Below are 14,334 nucleotides of genomic sequence, written 5' to 3' on the forward strand. Positions count from 1 at the left end.
TGTACAAAAGTCGGAGGAAAAGAAAAATCTTGGAATCATGGTTCATTCATCACGGCGCATTGGCTTGCAACAACAACAGCGGCCCTATACGAGATGTTTACAAGGAAATGCGCGACTAATGGACTGGTCAAACTCCGCTTATATTTGCCAGCGTAAACTGAGAATGTCGCCTGCATAGGTGGCAAAACTTTCATGTCATTTTGTTAATTGTTGTGTTAAGTCAAAGTAAACATTTTACAATCAAGCTACACATCCCGAGCTGGTAGATGTGGGGGTAGCATGCCATGTGTAGATGCACTGTACTGTGTGAACTTGCTGATGACGGAAGCATACCTGCTGCTTCATGCCAAATAAACAGTGAAGTACACTACTACATGCTTCTTTAAATGCCACTTTGGCAGATGTATTCAGGAACATATTTGTCAAAAGTGTTGCAAGCCTGCTTATGAAACTGTGTGCACGGCCCATGGACAGCTCCACTTCGCTCCTTTCTGTACGTCTGAAAAGGAAGTGAAGAAAACACCTAGAGCAACAGCAATGTTCAGAATTTATACCCATTTAAACATTGCCATGGTGCATGTGCACATGGCCTCCCTTAGCATCACTGTTTCAGAAATCAAAAAAGCAGAAAACGATATTTTGCAGATATTTCTGGACTCGTTCTGATCATATGAAGGTCAAGCAGCATGATTTTACGAAGACTTATTGCTATAGTACACAAGAATTCAGGGTTAAACACACTACGTTCTAACTGCAAGAGTATTTATGTACGTGCATTACCAATTCTATTCAATTACTGTCATGATGTTGAAGCAAAAGTCTTAACAGTTACAATTTTTGTACTTAATGCTGCCGAGAAGGCCGAGAGTTATGTGGGTGAAGAAATGAAGAATTGCGCATGTATAAAATGGAATCGGCTCGCACAAGACGAGGCGAATTGTAGACCACTGCGAAGGGCTACTGCTGCAGTGCACATATAATAAGGCTGAAGATGACAAAGATTAAAGCGTAAACGTAAAGGATGAGAATTAAATTGAGAACCAAGGCTTGCTGTCAATAGCTCTTGAATTCTATCAGAACACAACATGACAGTTGTATATCCTGTACATCTGACGCGACAAAAGTTGAGCTGAAGATGGTGGCTTGAATGAATGTCAAACCATTGAACAAAGCGTGTTGTTGGAGCCAATGTTTCAACAAATTGATGTGTCTAAGTTGTTGCAGCAACTTTGATGCAATTCGTTGCCCCTCTAAAGACGAGTCCTCATGTTGAGTCACTAGCTCCAACAACATTCGTTGTTCAACAATTATTTCATGAGCTGTACATCTCGTTACATTCATTACAAACCTCTACTGTACCAAATGCTACTATGGCAATGATAGTGGGTGCAATACTTAAGCTGCAGTGTCATAAGCAGGTGACCGGCTATTGAACTCTTTAAATATACCAGATCTATAAAGACTGAAAACCATGAGGCAAGCACAACACAAAGGACAAGCGTAAGGAAATTGAAAGAGGTTAACTTTAATAAACGAGGTATGGAATTAGTGATCCCCATTTTAAGTATACAAGGTGGTTTTTTAATGAACTCCTTTGCTGTTGAAAAAGATCATGCTGCTAAAAAGATCATACCTGTAGTCAAGTGATAATTTCCAGGACGAAATTTCGTGATGCTGAGAGCATGCATTAAACTTTATGCACGATAAGCGTTAGGTGCAATGTCAGAGAGGTGGAGATGATTTAATGGATAGCAAATACTAAAAATGAAAAGCTCTGAGTAACTATTGCAAGAATAAGGACGAAGTAAGGAGGGAAGCATATGATAAGCTAGTGCAATGTCTGAAGCGAGGTAATCTTGCCTTAGAATATGCAGTCATAAAGTGAGGTCCAGTAAGTAGGCGTCACATGCACTGGTTGTGAGAGAGATATGGAAATGACGGACCATCTTTTAAATAAATGTAAAAATGTCGACCCATGTGCGTGTTGAGAACTAGCTCTCATGAAGGCCTAGGCTTAGAGAAAACTTGATAAAGATGAGCACATCCACAAGAGAAATCAGTAAAAGACAGATGGAGGATTGGTAGTGGAAAAGCAGCGAGAACAGCCAAAAACAAACTTGCAGGGTCTTTATGTACAATGCCGAAAAATAAGCTACTTATTATAAGTTTTTTTTAAGGAAAGAAATTTAATTCAGGTAGGAAAGGCATTAAGCCAATTCAAAAATTGAGCTTGGCCACTTGCATGTCAATGCTTCGCTTTAAAGGGAACACACATAGCATCCAACCATCTACAGATGTGAAACTGCGTCATGCAAGATAACTTATACAAAGTTATTGCTTTGAGCAATTAGCGCAAAATATTTCAGGAGAGCACCTAACTGTGCTGGTTAGTACATGATTACGATGGGAACAAACAACGCTGGGCACGGGACGGAAAAAAAGGTAGACGAGGGCGACAGCACCCTCGTCTATTGTTCTTTCTTCGTCCCATGTCCAGCGCTGTTTGTTCCCGTTTTGATGCAGAATATTTCTTTCTTTAATCTGAAGGTGGCAGTGTTTCATGGCTAAAATAGTTTACTAATTTGCATTTCAAGTTACATTTTTTCAGCCATAAGGAAACACTGCAAAATGCTGAAGTTCTAATGTTAACATTTATCAGGAGAAAGACCAATTCTTTCGTATGGAATACCGAAGGTTGATTTCTAAAGTTCATTGCCTTTGTATTTTGTGCTGTTCCCTTATCATTTTCCTTAAGACTGTTGTATAGATGTTCTTTGGTTTATTTTGTGTTTTGTATATGTTATGCTCCTGTTTTTGCTTAGCAAGATCATTTTATGTGTAACTTATCACTGTAGCCCACTTTGCAATACTGCTTACTGGTGTCAGCAGTATTGTCAAGTAATAAATAAATAAGTAAATAGATATCCACTGTCATAAAACTACTATGAAAACAAAATAAACAGAAACGTTGCACCCAAACTGTAACAGAGTTGGAAAAAATAGCTCTTGACCCATATTGCAGCTTAGCTTTTGCTATGTAGCATTCCAAACAGAAATGCCGCCAAGACATTATTGTGTGGTATACTTTGCTGGCAATTTATATTCCATTTTAAAAGAAATATCTAGTGCTTGGTTGTAAGCAAGGAAAAATTTACTGAAGTGAATAATCCCTAGCCTGCACAGAGTCTCGTTCCGTGACCTTCGCTGCACAGCACATTTGCACAGGATTCACGCGGGTGCCCCTGTGCTCATATAGTGCAAGTCTAAATGTTGCAGATTTAAGCAATACTTCTGTCTGAAGTACCATGCAAGAACAATGATGTGCTGTGCAGTGAAGGCAATGCTCCAAGAAACTTCCCACAGCCTTGTTATTTTTCATTTGAAAAAATTATTTTTCGCTTGAAGATAATATTACACCTTAAAAACTTTGTCTAAATTATCGCACGAGGAAAGCACACTATGATGTGTAGGCAACATTTTTGCTGGGATTGCTACACAGTGAAAGAGAGCCCGCAATATGGGTTCAAACACTACTTCTTCCAAGTGTCAATTTTGAAGACATTTTTGCTTCTTTTTGCCAGCAGCATTTTCAACCCTTGGTATATGCACTGAACTCATACTGTGAATATATTTCACATGAAACATTCAGTCTTTTTTACAATATACTTAAAAATGCTGCATTTTGCAATGTTTCCTCACGACTGCAAATAGCATAAATCGAAATGAAAATAAATTCGACTATCATAGTCATGAAAGATTGGTGACTATGTTAAAGAAACGAATGCTTTGTAGTAATAGCTCGACGCAATAATCATGTGTCAATTAATTTGCCTGACACAGCTTCATTTCTGCGTGCGAAGTTTGAAAGGTCTTCGCTGCATCATGCAATTCTTTCCCCGAAAATAACGCTTGAATGACTACTTCCCACACTGAAACATAACAGCACCAGTTTTACAAAATATTGGAAATGGTCAAAAAAACGACTTGGCACACTGGCGTGAAATGACCCAAATAGCTACTAAAATAAAACAGTGTGCACTCTCAGACACTAAAATGAAGCACTAATCTGCTTGTATTGCTAAATTACTTCAAAACCCTGCTCTGATAACTGCCCACAAGAAGTTGATTGCGAAAAATTTACTTTAACCTCTGGCCTATTTTTATCTATCTCTAGTATAATGACTCATAACCTTCGGCACACAAAGGCACAAAGCATTTCATATGGTTCAATGCCTTCGAACAGTACGGAAGGTCATATGTTAAGAAATAGCGTAAAATCTGGACTAATTTTAACCAGCTATGTTTTATAACATGCAAACATCGAGAAATACACAATAATTTTTAGAATAACAGAGAGCTGAGCTAGTTGGTACGTATTCATTCTAGAAAGAGACAGGGCATGCAAACACGGACACAAGAAAGAGATCAGGACACCACAAACGCCGACTAACAACTGAAGAGACGCACAACGGCTGAAAAGAAAGAAGGCACGAAAACTTATCTGCGCATGCCCATGCAACCGGTGAACCTATCAATCCGGCACGCGTGGCGGTCTACGTGGAAGATAACTGTTAAGGCATTTGATTTCATCTTTATGCAAGTTAATCGACGGTTGGCTCACGCATGCGCTACCACTATTCTAGATATGCCATGCTTCAATCATCAGGCGCGTTTCCTCATTTCTATGCCGGTACAACACTGCGCATTCATCGAAAGCGACAGGAAGAAACGTGTCGTAGGTATTCCGTACATTCATTGCATATCTCACAGGCTAAAGAAAGTAGGAAGTAGATACGGCGTTAATGTTGTTTTCACGGCTGCCAATAAGCTAGGTAAGATTTGTGCCGCTGTGCAGAGGAAGAATGAGCGAGTAAAAGACAAGAAGCGGACCGATAATTGTTTCGTAAAACACACCAAAAATTCACTGATTGCCGTACGAGTGTGGTGTATAAGGTCCCTTTCAGCTGCGGCCGCTTCTACGTAGGACAGACGGGCCGATGCATTAACCAGAGATTGTTGGAACATAAGAGATCGCTAACAGGAGGCTCACCTTCTAATCTATCTTTACATTGTCGAGATTGTAAGTGCACGCCAAAATTCGATGAATGCGCAGTGTTGTACCGGCATAGAAATGAGGAAACGCGCCTGATGATTGAAGCATGGCATATCGAGAATAGTGGTAGCGCATGCGTGAGCCAACCGTCGATTAACTTGCATAAAGATGAAATCAAATGCCTTAACAGTTATCTTCCACGTAGACCGCCACGCGTGCCGGATTAATAGGTTCGCCGGTTGCATGGGCATGCGCAGATAAGTATTCGTGCCTTCTTTCTTTTCAGCCGTTGTGCGTCTCTTCAGTTGTTAGTCGGCGTTTGTGGTGTCCTGATCTCTTTCTTGTGTCCGTGTTTGCACGCCCTGTCTCTTTTTAGAATGAACACAATAATTTAGTAACTCGCCCCCTCTAAAAGTGTTGCTGTCACAGCTCCAAATTCTATTCACGAGCTACACTGGCTAAAATATTAAAACACAGCTGCATTTCCATCTCAGTGGTGGATGCACACAAGTATACAATAATTTAGTAACTCCCCCCTATAAAAGTGTTGCTGCCACAGCTCCAAATTCCATTCACGACCTATACTGGCTGAAATATTAAAGCACAGCTGCATTTCCATATCAATGGTGGATGCACACAAGTCTACACGAACCGGCATGCACTTTAGATTGACTTCACAAGCCATATATCTGGTAATCCAGCCGTTGGAGAACGTTACCAAGTGTATGAGCTGGACTACTACATCAGCTAAAATGGATGCTTGTGTGTTGGTATGACAGAGCGTAAACAAAGCAGTGCAGAAGACTGAGCACACGAGCACAGCACTGTTTGTGTCTTCCTTTATCTTGTGCTCCGTCTATTGCGTTTTTTTACACTAATGCATTAATTGTGAAAACAACTGGCTGCCGCAATTTGGTCATCTAGGTCGAACTTTTTGGGCCTTGTACCAGACTAAAGAGCTCTGTTGTGAAAGCAACAGGGTGTAACAATATTGCACTACAAATCAGGGAATACAAAGCATCGATAAGAATGTTCAGCCAAAATAAAAGGCTTCAGCAAATTGTTTAAGACACATACTCACAGGTTAATGCTCATTCACAGCTTCTACGGCAGCCCCATGATTTCTGTGCGTCCATCTGTGCGTGCCTTCCTTCCGCCTTTGGGCAAGTTTGAGTAGAATGTCTGCCAGGAAAACAAAAACATCAGAAACAAGTCGACTTTTTTTAGCATGCCTCACATAACCCAAATTAACTTTTCTCTCCCCATGAGGTAGCTGTTTAGAAAGCGTCCAAACAGCCGCTGCTTTGTCTGTGTATAGCTCATAACCAATTAGTAGCATCCAACACGACGCCTGGTCATTGTCAAAGCATACGAGACAAGAAACTGAGACAAGTATAAGCAAAGAGCAAGCGGCTATATTTCGGCATTATATCGTTTCCTAATCCAGCCTGATGCATTCATCGCTTAAATTTAATTTACACTGCTATTTTGGTGTTCGCCCTTAACTTACTTTCCAAATAACTCACTAGATAACCTATTTCTCTTATGCACTATATGAATACATGTTAAAAAGATGGGGCATGCAAACATGGACACAAGAGAGTCAAGACGCCTAAAACGCTGAGATCACTAACTGGAGGCTCATCACCTAACATACCTTTACATTGTCGAGAGCCTAAATGCATGCCAAAATTCGATGAATGCAGTTTTGTACAAGCACATGAATGAAGAAATGCGTCCAATAGTCGAGGCCTGGCATATCGATAGTGCATCGATAGTGCACAAGAGAGCCAATCGTCGATTAACTAGCAGTTATCTCTCACGTAGACTATCGCGCGTGCCAGATTGATAGGTATCGCCTCTTGCCTGGGCATGCACAGATAAGTTTCTGTGTCTACTTTATTTTGTGCCACTGTCCACCTTTCCAGTTGGCGTTAGTGGTGTCTTGGTTTCTCTCTTGTGTCCATGTTTGCATGCCCGGCCTTTTTAACATGAATACCTACCAACCAGCTCAGCTGTCTGTTATACTAAATATGTATACAATCTAGAATTATGCCCACTTGCTGATGTAATAATAACAATGGGGTTCTGCAATGTAAACGTCAAATTAAAAGCACGGGAACCTCTAGGATTTGCGCCTCCACCGAAAGTGCAACCACTCCATCAAGGATCGAAACCGCACAGTTCAGGTCAGCAGCTGACCATTATAACCACTGTATTGCAGCGGGGGATGTTCACTTGGTAATGTAGGTTAATGTTAAGGATTATGGAAAGAGCTGTAGGTTGAAGACATGCAATTAAGCAAGGAGCTGCAGGCATTATGCAGTTTAGATATTTCTGTAATCCAAAGGGCTGGTGCTCAGGGCATGTACCTAAGGGACTCCTGTTCAGCGTCTCTTTTCGAACCAAAGCTTAGCAGAATTGATGTTCCTGTCTAGATATGCCCCTGAAAACCACAGTTAAATAGCTGCAAAGTAAACACTAGAAGACAGAAAAAAATCCATCACTTGTATGATATTAAACACATCAAGATGCAAATACACCAAACACCCTGGACTGTGAAACGCATTGATTGAAAAGGTATCAGTTAAACAAAGCAGCATAGCAATGAACTTCCATGTAGCTGCCACAGGGCAAAAAGCAGGTGGCTCTGGTGCCATGAAAAATCTATAATAACACTTGTTGAATATAGCAGGATGTTTTGTATGATAAATGTATAAATTACCACTCACACAAGCTGACATGCTATTTTAAAAATGAGCATTGCAAAAAATAAAGCAAGAAAACCACGTGACGTGTGAATTTACCATTCACAATTTAAGGCTAAAGGGCCCCTAAACAACTCCGGAGTCTAAAATTTGTGACAACTGCACGCTTGTACAACGTGAACATGTTGTCACATGAATTTTTTGATTAAGTGGTGTAATAATGAAGCCACAGGAGATAGAACAAACATTCCAGCTGGTTTCAGTCTCTCGCTCAGCCTGACCATCCTGAAGAGGGGCTTCCTCGGTGTGCCACTGTGCCAGAGTGGTGCGGTGAGGAAGCACAGTCAAAGCACTGGCGAGATAAACCAATTCGCAACACTTGTGACAACCACAGATACTGCATCATCACAAAGCCAAAATGCCGTTTCGTATTGCAGAGGACTATTCAACAGTCAGCGTTACTTAATGTTGCTCATAGGCAACATTACACCACTTCGCTAGCAAAGAGGACTGGTCAAGCGCTGAAGAGGAGGCGCGGTTATTGTTTTTAGAAGTGGAGTGTCTGACATTCGCACAATGTGATTCCTGCGGCCCTCTGTACGAATTAGCGAGCTTGTTTGGGAGGTGTAAAAAAAGAAGTAGGAGCCTGCTGACTGGCCCTTTAAGAGAATGTAAACATACACTGGAAGGAAGTACACTTGTAGACATATTACTATAAGCTATAAAAAACAGGCAATTAACATGCGCAATCCATGCAGCATAGGGATGTCTCACACCTTTGCAAGAACTTTACTATGGTGGCTGCATATTTGTGTAGGCCAGAAGCAGCAGGCACGTGGCTTCCATGAATTTGACCCGTTCGTTGAAGGGAAACTGCTGCTCACATCCTTGTAGCACTGCTTTTTGAAGATGCTTCCTGCGATAACAAAATGACCACAACACAATTATGGTCTTCAAATATCAACAGGTGACCTACATTGCTGCCCTTTCTCATTAAATTCAGCTCTAGACTAAACACTGCAATAGCAGCATCCTCCTACATTACAGGGCATCATACTGCTTTCCTTGGCCTGGTTTTTAGTTCAATAATTGTTTTCACCCATAACAGAATGTAGTACTAGTAAAGATTCGGTTGGGGAGGGTGCAGTCGTAAAGTGTGTATGCAAAGTAAGAATATGAAAAAAAAAACAATGGCATAATTTCACATGAGATATAACAATTATCATAATTCCTGTAATGTCAGACACCAAGAAGTGTTTAATTGAGCAAGTTTTGACTTTAAGCTATCACAAAACAATGTCCTTTATAGAAAGTGGGATTTGCAGAGTGAACTCTGATGATGAAATTGGCTGTCTTTACTGGCTCTGTAGCTGCTAGTGCATAGCTAAAGCCGCTTGAATGCACTTAACAAGCCTGTGTAATGGTATTGACAAATGGACAGAGAAGACAAACTCATTCGTTCTCACTTAGCTGCCATCACAGCAATACGTTGCTTCGTGTCAGGTTTCCTGGTATGCAGAATGCACGAACTTGGTGGCCGTGCCATACCACAGTAAACATGATCGACATCTGCTCCAACTGCGTAAGTAGCTGGAAAGTGCTAAATTACACAATCAGCTGTACCATGCACACATAATGTAAATTCTAGCAGTGGCAACATTTCGCACCTCATACTAGCCTATGGGCATTGTACTCGTTGATGCTGCCAGCTGCATTCACTGTTTTCATTCCTAGCATGCATAGCACATGCACACAAAGCACCCAATAACTGTGGGAAGCAGAATAGATTGTCCGAGGTAATCAATAAAATTGATTGACAAGAATTCCACACATCACTCAAGCCTGTTGTTTGGCATAAGTGATGAGAATGTGCAGCCAAATGTACACAGCAAATTCAGTATTGGCCTTGAAGAATTGCAAGATAGGTTGAAGCTTTCCAGAAACAAACCGTATACAGTAAAGTCTGTCCCAGATACTGAAATCATGAAGTTATAAATTTTAAAGTGGGCCGCTATATTCTTCAGGCACCATGCATTGCATTTATGAAAATGCTAACATCCCTGTACAACAATGCGTGCTGCAAGAAGTCATAAACATTGATATTTTTGGCACAATGCCATTTCCCAGTACCACGTTTTACAGAAAGGCAACATTTTCCTTTGCAAAACTAAGCCATGTTCCCAGGCAAAATGCACTGTCCATGGTGAAAAACACATGGAGTACGCTCTTCTATACAGCTTAGCTGGTTTACTGGAACTAAAAGCTACGGTAACGCTGTCTTAATTGAAATGGCTAGCAAAAGCCTTCTCGCTGCTGTTTATGTGAAGTAATTTCACCTTGGTGGAACGTCACAAGAGTAAGTGGCACATAATAATGAGTGCGAGAACACAGTAACAGGATGTGCAACGGCTACCAGGTATGCCCATTCGTGGAAACTGTGGGCTCTTGCCCCAAATGAACCAGTTGGAAATAACCCTTTTGCATGAATAAACTTAAGTTGGTTGCTGGCATACATAACATTGTTACTCTGCATTTCCATCTCATTTATCTAGCGCTCATTGTTTTCCTTCGACAATAGCTCAAAACAAGATTCTTCTTCATTAAATGGAACTTTGTACATTACCTTTACGTTGGCTGCAGATGCTTATTTCTTCTGCCTGAATAAGCACCTCCTATAGCATACTTGCCTCAGCCACCTTCTGGACTGCATGGTCAGCACTCCACTGTTTGTCGTGGCACTGCTGTTTGCTACCTGCAGTACGTTGCAAAAAACTTCAGCATTCAAAAAAAAAAAAGATAAAGAAAAGCCGAAGCAGGTGTGCCAGCAGCACCTTGCCCTTTGAGGAGGGAGGAAGAGCTCTGACAAATGGCTAATTAAAGACAAGCGTTGTTCTTCACAAGCTATTATTATGCGATGAGAGGTGGGACTTCAATACACGGACGCACATATAGTGCCATAAGCAATTGAAAATTCAGCTGAAAGTAGGGCTTGTCAAATTAAGTCAACGTGCATAAAGGATAAAAATGGGGCAAATCAATTGAACAAAATACAGTGTCATGCTGCAGAAATTGCATTTTTAACAAATCAATGTTATCTATTGCTTGAAAGATGATAAGCAATGTCCAAGAATGCTAACCTAAACGCTTTTGAGGGTCACGTTACTTAATGACGAATAAAATGCACGCCTAAGGAAAACATCCCTAAATACACTTTATTTCTCCCACTGTACCGATTCACGATTCACACGGTGGCTGATGATTATTCCTTCAGAGCTCGTGCGAACGAAATGAATGTTGAACCTTCGGTTTCATGGCGTTACTCCAAGTAATTTGTCAAGAGACATGCATAAATTTGACATGCATAAAACGCATGACAGTGGTGAGCCTGACAAAAATGTTGTCTCCTTTCAGCAAATATTAGCGTACAGCAGTGCGTGCAAGCGAGCTAATTACCAAAACTTTATAACACTACCGACTACGTTCTTGACAAATGTCATGCGCGAGCACAATCCGCACAACTACAATCGCATACACTACCAACACGTTATGGGATTTTATTCGGCGACAACGCGTACTACAATAAGAACAACTCACAATGTACGAAGCGTAACGTTCACTTACCTCTGGCAATGAAAATACGCTGGCAGCGTACACTGCTGGATGACCGCCGGTTTTCAATGGTGCGCCAAGCGAGGAATCGCCGAGCTACCGGCCGTCCCCGAGCGTCAAGGCATTTTCCAGGGCCACAGAACGCGTCGTCGAGAAAGGATTGCAGCGCTGCTACTCACTGCCGTGTAGTGTGCCTCGATGTGAGCGGACAAAACGCGCATCAAGGCACCCTACTGACGGGCGGAAACATTTGAAGAACGTGTTCTTCAAAACTATGAATCGCCTCCGTCGGTCACACTGAACAAAGCAGTCGCAGATTGCAGTCGCACGGCCGGCATCTGGTGACTATTTACCTGCTACCGCGTATAACACTGCCTGACGAACTTGCGCTTACGTCAGTAACCAGAACATACAACACACAATGCGAGGCAGCGCGGTAAAAGTCGACCGTATGAACAAAACTCGCACGACGACACACACACGAACGCAGAACTATCGTGGCTAGAAAGGTTTGCCTAGTGTCGTGAGCGAGGCAGCGAGCCTGCCAGGCGGGAATAGCTTACGATGAAGCGTGCAGAGGGCGCGGCGCTCGCTGGCGCGCCCAGCACTAGTGCGCCCTGAGGAGTTTCTCGTTTAAACCAAGCTTTGTAGTTGCGGTAAAAGCTCGTTGTGTAGGCCACACATGGCGCTGATAAATTGTAAAACGAAGAAAAGACAACTCTGGAGACCATGCGGGCCGGTTAGCTTCTTCTGAACGGCATATGCTGGCGTAGAGAACAAACATGTAGGAGATTCGGAGTTTCCGTTTCAGTTTATTAACATTCTTTTTCAAGCAGTTATGGTTGAGTACAATGATTGAAATATTCATTGACAATTATAGCGGTTACATCAAGAACAAAAATACAATGAACAGTGAATGAGACGCAAAGACAGATATTTTCGCGCAGAATGTGAGTAAACAGTGAAAGGAAAAGATAGGTGCATACAAAAAAGAAAAATAAATAATTAAAAGTAAGAATCAGCGAACAGTCAAATGAAATTTATGTACACATGAGGGACCTCCCTTGATGTTTCACGCCCACTCTTGCAGGCGTACTGGATCCGTAGAAGCTCTGAATGAGAATCGATGCCTTTTCATTGCACGAGTTCTTTTGCATAACGTCATGGAACAGGTTGTTTTTTCTTTTTAGGCATGGTGTGTTGGAGAGGCTAGAAAGATTTGCAGTCGCACGCGAGCATGCACGAACCTCTCAAGACGCAGCTCGGAATGAAATTGCAACAACCACGAAAATTCCAGGGTCGGATCTAAGAGGAACAGGGTACCGGTGCCCTTACCCCCTCCCCCCTTTAATTTTCGACGACCGTAGCGGCGGCCGCTACGAGTGCCTGCACCCTAAAGCTTTACTGCACCCTAGAGTTACTGCAAATGTTATTTTTAGGTGGCGGAGTTGCGCATCCGTTTTCGAAACGCCGCTAGCAATTGTGCACTGCGGAGAAGCTGATGCGCAGGCCGCCGCCGCTGCAGCGAACCGGTTTGTACTCCCGTGCCACAGTCCCGATTTCGTAAAGGGACGCTTTTCACCAATACGAAGCAGCGCCGCATGTCCCTTGTGTCCTTGTCTATTAGGCACCGTGGAACGCCGCACAGAAGCCTTCGCGGTAGGGATGTCCGAATAGCAAATTTTAGGTTCGAAGCGAGCAGTGATTACGTCGAATAATTTTGAATCGAATAGTTCGAATAGTATGTATCACACATTATATAAAAAAATTAGCATAAATATTGTCGAGGCCCAACTAACCTCCACAGCGTTTTTTTTTAATTGGAACGAGGCATGTGCGACTGTCATTCTTTTTGCTGCAAGTAAACGCTACTAAACTAAGCGCTACGCTCAGGGGCGGCGCCAGGATTTTTTTACTGGGGGGGCACCCATGACAAGTGGGTGCCTTCAGGGGGGCAGGGAGGCTGGGAACATATGTATTGTATTTTGACTATGCTTGCTCTTGGGGGGGGGGCAAAGGGGGGGCAGGCGGAAATTTTGGGGGGCTAGAGCCCCCCCAAACCCCCCACTGGCGCCGCCCCTGGCTACGCTACTAAACGCTACGTTTAGTAGCGTTTAGTAGCATCAAACAGTAGCAGGATTTCAATTTCAGTAAGATATGCAAGTGATAACCGATAAAATACGTCACACTTTAAAAATTACTATACATATACCATATTATAACATATAAGCCCGTATAACAAGCTTTTAAACTTAAAAAATGATCAGAGGCGTAGCCAAGGGGAGGATTGGGGGTTTCACCCCCCCCCCCCCCGAAATTTTTCAATTTTACTTGCGCATATATACACGCACACATACAAACACACGCACGGACATGCATAACGTATAATTGAACCCCCCCCCTGAAAAAGATTTCTGGCTACGCCCCTGAAAATGATTAATCTATGTCGGAGTAATATGTTAATGTAACCTTGATGTGGGGCTTCGCGGCATTGCGCAATTTTGTTGGTTAGGTGTTTTCACGGCATAGCACTTGCAGGCTGCAGTGAAACCACCTTCACAGGTGGGTTACATGCCGTCCAATATACGCCTATTCGTTCATAATGAATACTTTGAAATTTCGGAACCTTAAATTCGTGTCGAAGCGAATTCGAATACTGTAATATTCCTTCGAACATTCCTAGTGCTTGAATATTCGCACATGCCTACTTCGCGGCAAACAGACGCAGACAGTCTGCCAGTATGTCAGGACGGCAGCAAAATATTGTTTACCCTCGTTGCTCGCGACGGTAACATGCACAAAACAACAAATTTAACCACTCTCGGTTGACCTGAAAAAAAAGGTTAAAGATAAACCGCTCACATAGAGAACAGTGGTAGTTGCACGCTCCCCAGGCCTTCTGTAAACGCATCGTGTCTGAAGAAAAAAGATCACAGTTTCACCGCAAGCGCGAAGCAATGAATG

At 42.4% G+C, this 14,334-nt stretch overlaps 1 long non-coding RNA gene across 1 annotated transcript; it reads right to left on the reverse strand.

The window, feature by feature from the left end:
• Positions 1-282: 282 nt before the first annotated feature.
• Positions 283-11,684, reverse strand: LOC125757669 (uncharacterized). The gene is made up of 5 exons (XR_007415419.1): positions 11,383-11,684; positions 10,385-10,513; positions 8,538-8,677; positions 6,135-6,235; positions 283-499 (listed from the first exon to the last, which is right to left on the reverse strand). It is a non-coding gene; the product is annotated as an uncharacterized LOC125757669 (long non-coding RNA).
• Between the last annotated feature and the right edge of the window lie 2,650 nt (positions 11,685-14,334).

Source organism: Rhipicephalus sanguineus, chromosome 1 (genome assembly GCF_013339695.2).
Source record: "Rhipicephalus sanguineus isolate Rsan-2018 chromosome 1, BIME_Rsan_1.4, whole genome shotgun sequence".
Classification (NCBI taxonomy): domain Eukaryota; kingdom Metazoa; phylum Arthropoda; class Arachnida; order Ixodida; family Ixodidae; genus Rhipicephalus; species Rhipicephalus sanguineus.